The 6,083-nt window shown below is 35.4% G+C and overlaps 1 long non-coding RNA gene across 2 annotated transcripts; it reads right to left on the reverse strand.

The window, feature by feature from the left end:
• Positions 1-1,306: 1,306 nt before the first annotated feature.
• LOC137738219 (uncharacterized) lies at positions 1,307-4,495 on the reverse strand. Of its 2 annotated transcripts, XR_011068871.1 has the most exons (4): positions 4,232-4,495; positions 3,980-4,115; positions 2,935-3,857; positions 1,307-1,811 (listed from the first exon to the last, which is right to left on the reverse strand). It is a non-coding gene; the product is annotated as an uncharacterized lncRNA (long non-coding RNA). The 2 variants fall into 2 exon arrangements; XR_011068870.1 differs by having other exon boundaries at positions 2,935-4,115.
• Positions 4,496-6,083: the final 1,588 nt, after the last annotated feature.

Below are 6,083 nucleotides of genomic sequence, written 5' to 3' on the forward strand. Positions count from 1 at the left end.
ATGTCGGATTGGTCGAGGGGGTTTGTTGCCTGGGTCACAAGTCTCTTGAACATCAAGGAATAAGGAATTGACCCAGTCGGTCCACTTGTATATTTTATTTGTTAATACACCATTAATTAAGTGCTTACTGAGTTGTATGACCAAATAACAATATTGTTTAGCATTATTTAACTCTTACGAATGCAAGGATATATATATTTGTGTGTGTGATGAATTCGATATTTATTTAGTTTTGGTTAAGTTAATTACAACGGCGTAATTTTTTTGTTGATATTTTATTGCTGATGTGTTGACCCGTCATAAAGAAAGACTATGGCCAAATTGAAATTGCTGTGTTGTTATTCAAAATTGATTTTGCTATAACGTGAGAGTAAACATATTTGAAAAAAAAAAAAAACAGGTAAATATTTGGTAAACTATACTGCTAAAAGTGTTTTAGTAAAAAAAAAGATGGGGGGTATGATTGTCAACATGAAAGTTCCATTAATTGGTATTGTTCACTTGCCTCCATAAAAAATAAAAAAACAAAGCTTTTTTGAGAAGCACGTGTAGAGTAGCTGTTTCTTCTTTCTACTATTTTAGACCCATCCTTTTAACAAAAGACACTTTTTTAAAAAAAAAATTATCAAACACAATTTAAGACTCCAACTTTTTTAAGAAGCTGCTTTTATAAAAATTTAAGCAATCCAAACGAGGCTATATATTGTTTGTCAAAGCAAGATTAGCAAAAGTTAAGATGGGAACAAGAGTGCCCTTGACCTGTCCTACGGAGCCCTCTCGTGACGGGAAAGTCAGAAACCTTGAAAACCTTAATCCATAAGGGATGAGTGGATAAAATCATAAGCAAGTAGGCATCTAGAAATATTAGAATTTCAAACATATACATTAGATAGAATAAAAATTATTTAGTCGATATCTCACCACTAGTACAAAAAACACTTTGCGCGACGTAGGTCATTCGTCGCGCAACGTCAAAAAAGGTCGCGCAAAACTTAGCCCAACGAACCTTCGTCGCGCTTTAACCGTCGCGCCAAGGCAGTGACAGAAGACTTTGCGCGACGAAGAAGAAACATGCGTCGCGCAAAGTAACTTTTGCGCAACGCAAACGACGTCGCGCAAAGTGGATTTTTTATATATAAAATTCACTTTGCGCGACGTAGCTTGCGTCGCGCAAAGTAACTTTGCGCGACGCAAGCTACGTCGTGCAAAGTGAATTATATATATATATATATCCCTTTTTTGGTTTTGGTCAAAAATATTATTTTTTTAATTTTTAATAATATTGTAATTAAATTCTAAACAATAATTAATTAACCAAAGAAAAGTATTTAATTATATAATATATGAAAATGTACATACAAGATATTCGAACAATAATTAATTATATAATATTTGAAAGTCTTCTAGGTGAAGTGGCTCGGAGGTCGAAGGTGTAGCAACATTAGGTACTGGTAGCGAGATTTGGAGGCCAGACATCTGTATGGCTCGTACAAGGTCTCTTATGTGCCCGGCATAGGCCTTCATCTCCTCGCCCTGGCCCCTCAATTGCTCCCTCATCTGCTCGCCCTAGGCCCTTATCTGCTCGCTCTGGACTGCAAGCTGACCCTTTAGGTAGCCGTGCACTGAGTGGCTGAACCGACACTGATGACGTCGATGAGATAGGCACCTGGGACGTCGTAGGAGTAGCCTCAGTAAGGGGTGTAGGCTCCCCAATCAATGGAGCACTCACGCCTGGAGCAGTAGTTGCTGATAATGCGGGAGGCAAATGGGTCACACTCCGACGACGAGTGATCAACAACGACATCTATACACTTTTTGAACCATAAAATTATAACATTAGAAACTAATCCTTTCTTGCATTTGAAACTAATCAATTATAGGGTGATACTACTTTCATAGCTTTTATTTATATGGCTGTTGTAGATCTTTGTTAATTTACTTATGCTATGTTAAGACAAGGGACTTTCAATGTCCCGAAGAACTTCAGGCTTTATTCTTAAAGAAGCACTACAAGAAGTGAAATACTCAAACACTACAATGCACTACAAGGAGACTAAACAAATGAATTTCAAAATGACACCTTCTCTCAAATGTTTAGCATTCAGTCATTTTCAATTCCCTTACACATAATTTTTTAGCACATTCCTAACTACTTTGACCTAGGTTCAATGGAACTTCAAAGTCTCTCATCCAAATGCCCCCTTATTGTAACTGGATTCCGATGGACTTATTGTTCACTGGTTGCAATTTTTTTTTAATAATTGTTTCCTTTCCAAAGGAAGAAAAACAAAGTTGTAGTAAAAGATGACAACATTCCAGTCAAAGAAAATAGCATGAAAAGACCAATCCCTTAACTTAGAAAAAACTGAAGCGAACTCATGTGAAAAAGCTCCACCTATAAAAACTCTTCTATTGCTTTCCAGACAAACTACCATGACAATTTCTGAAACAGCATGGCCCAATCACCAAACCCCTCCCCTACCTCCAAAAAACTTTTAACTTTTCACATAAGAGGCATCACAAAAAGCTGGAATCGGACAATCTGATGTTTCATGAATTATGATGCCATTATCGGACAGTCTGAGTACGTGCATATAAACATGATAGTTCTGAGATCAGTTGGTTTCACTAATGGTATAAACTACTAAATTCCAAAGTCCAAGATCTCTACTGTTCACAAAGTTGCAGATGTTTCATGAATTACGATGCCATTATCGGACAATCTAAGTACATGCATATACACATGATAGTTCTGAGATCAGTTGGTTTCACTAATAGTATAAACTGCTAAATGCAATTGTAAATATGAGAAACAACGGCCAATGTTATACTTTGAATTCTCAAGTGGCAACAGTTGATGGGTAGAGAGTAGAGAGCTAAACATTGAATGTTTTGAGAAGCAAAAGTTTACTACTAATTAAGATAATTAGATACCTTCTTCAGTTGTTGAGTTGGTTCTCCCACACCAGATAGCCTTTCTAATCATTGGAGGAGCAAAGGCCAGCCTTTGAAGAAACGACGAGTTATGTCCAAGAGGAACTCCAAGAAGAGATGTGGATGCCACAGCTCATCCTAGAGCACGCACAAGCTCTCCCTGCACAAAACCAAATAAAACCCAATTCACTAAAACCAATTCCAAAGTCCAAGAATCTACCTACGCAATCCCATAAACTAAAAAAAACCCAATTCCGGGGTAGAGGAGGGCCTTGACTGCAGTAACAGGAAAGATCTTACTTGCAACCAGCTGAGAAGATGTGACATGCAACGGTGTGGTACACATGCCAGATCTGCATGGAACTCTGTAACAATACAAAAAGGAAGAGACAGAAAATTATTAAGACGAACACATAAAGTTTTAAATTTTCCTTTTTCTTTCAAGTGTCCATTAACACGAACATACATTCCATCTCAGTTGCAAAATAAATCAAGACATAATATTATAAGAACGTCACAATGTTTTGGTCACTCAACAATCCCAATATCTATAATATGGTGTCAAAATTTCAATGAAGAACTCACTGATGATAGTGAGAGAAACTTACTCTATTTCCTGCATTTCTCTGGAGTCAAAATTCTCATTCACCTTGTTAAGAAACAGAGATCCAAAACTTAAAACATTTCGGGTCTATCTATATATTCATTTTTAGCTTAAGTTGCTAGATTGTGCATTGCATTGGACACCAAAACGCAATAATCTCTTTAAAACAGTTAACGGTGTGATAATATAAACTCAATCAAACAGGGCAACACAAAAATTAGCTTCTTTGGCACTTGCTTTGCCCTGTTCCGTCATCCACAGTGAAATCAACATCAGTGTTCCTTTTGGCTTTGTCAAAAACCATCCCAACTACCGATACCTAAACCAACCAAATATCATATTAACTGAAACATTCCCAAAATCTCTCTTTTTCCATTCAATTGATTGATATGAGAAACAAACAATAAAATCCTGATGAAACTAAAAAAGGTGCGTACATACATTAGCAACATCTGCCCTGCTAATCACAAAGTTTGATTTTTCGTCACCGGACTGATGGGCTTCGATAATCTGCTTCGCCGTCACCGGAACCAATCCGTGAGTTTCGCGTCTCTGAAACACCGACCTCGCCGAAACCCTAAATCGGATTTTAACAAAAATCAAGCAAAATAACCTTCAAACAGAAAATTAATAAAATATATACTCTTTTTTTTTTTTTTCCATTTTTTCACAGTTATTGAAGGGAAACGTTACCTTGGCCGGAGAGGGAGTGGAATCGCCGAATTGATTGGGGCAATTTGGGGTTCAAGATTTGGGGTTCGAGCGTGATGAGCGAAAACGAGGAAGCCTACGGGAGAGAGAGGGCGTGATGAGCGAAGAGGAGGAAGGCTACAAAAGAGAGAGACCAAGAGAGAGAAAGAGATAAGGGGTCTGGGAAGAGCAGGGCGTGATGAGCGAAGGGGTGGGAAGATTTTGTCCAAAATTATGAAAACTGGCGCCTATTTTTCACACTTGAGCCAAAATTATCAAAATTTGCGCGACGATGGTGTACAATTCGACGTCGCGCAAGTTATTTTTTTATTTAAAAAAATTATTTTAAAAATTACTGAAAATGAGACTTTACTTATTTCAAATTCAATTTTTTTTACATAAAACCCACAATAATATATTTTTCTAACAAAAACCTGACTAGTAAATTGGTAGCTACTTAATAAATATACATATCATTCAATTTCTTAAGTGTTATACGTAATAAATAAATAAATTTAAATCTACATAATAAATATATATACCATTAAACTTGATGCAATACGCATTGTACGAAACTAGTTTCAACGATCCAACCGTCAAACTTATTTGTATATGCGTCGAGATCGCATACGCCAAAAATCGCAAAAAAAAAAACCTTCAGAGATCAAGTAATGGGACAAAACTTTTCGACTGTTATAAACGAAAAAATCACGATTTAACGGTTATTTTAACTCCGATTTTGATGATTTTTTACAACTACACTCCTGAATCCTATATGAATACAAGGAACTGATTCGATCGTCAATTTAAAATATTTACACAAGTGGATACGACAAAATCTTCTGTTATACTTGATAAAAGTATAAATAAAATCTAATTGTCAGGGAATCTAACATTTTAATGAGATACGCATTGTAAAAAACTATTTTCAACGATCCAACCGTCAAACTTGTTTGTATATGCGTCAAGATCGCATACGCCAAAAATCACAAAAAATAAACCTTTAGAGATCAAGTAACAGGACAAACCTTTTCAACGGTTATAAACGAAAAAAATCATGATTTAACGGTTATTTTGACTCCGATTTTGATGATTTTTTATAGCTACACTCCTAGATCCTATATGAATACAAGGAACTGATTCGATCATCAATTTAAAATATTTACAGAAGTGGATAGCACAAATCTTCTGTTATACTTAATGAAAGTATAAATAAACTCTAAGTATTAGTGAATGTATCATTTTGATGAGAAACGCATTGTACGAAACTAGTTTCAATGATCCAACCGTCAAACTTGTTTTTATATGCTTCGAGATCGCGTACGCCAAAAATCGCAAAAAAAAAACATTCAAAGATCAAGTAACGGGACAAAACTTTTCGACGGTTATAAACAAAAAAGCACGATTTAATGGTAGTTTTAACTCCAATTTTGATGATTTTTTAGAGCTACATCCCTTGATCGTATATGAATACAATGAATTAATTTGATCATCAATTTAAAATATTTACACCAATGGATATCACAAAATCTTATGTTATTCTTAATGAAAGTATAAATAAACTCCAAGTGTTAGTGAATCTATTGTTTTGATGGGATACCGCATTGTATGAAACTAATTTCAACGATCCAACCGTCAAACTTGTTTGTATATGCTTCGAGATCGCATACGCCAAAAATCACAAAAAACAAACATTCAGATATCAAGTAACGGGACAAACCTTTTCGACGGCGATAAATGAAAAATCACGATTTAACGGTTATTTTAACTCTGATTTTGATGATTTTGTATAGCTACACTCCTTAACCTTATATGAATATAATGAACTAATTCGATCGTCAATTTAAAACATTTA

The sequence above is a fragment of the Pyrus communis genome, chromosome 6 (genome assembly GCF_963583255.1).
Source record: "Pyrus communis chromosome 6, drPyrComm1.1, whole genome shotgun sequence".
Lineage (NCBI taxonomy): Eukaryota > Viridiplantae > Streptophyta > Magnoliopsida > Rosales > Rosaceae > Pyrus > Pyrus communis.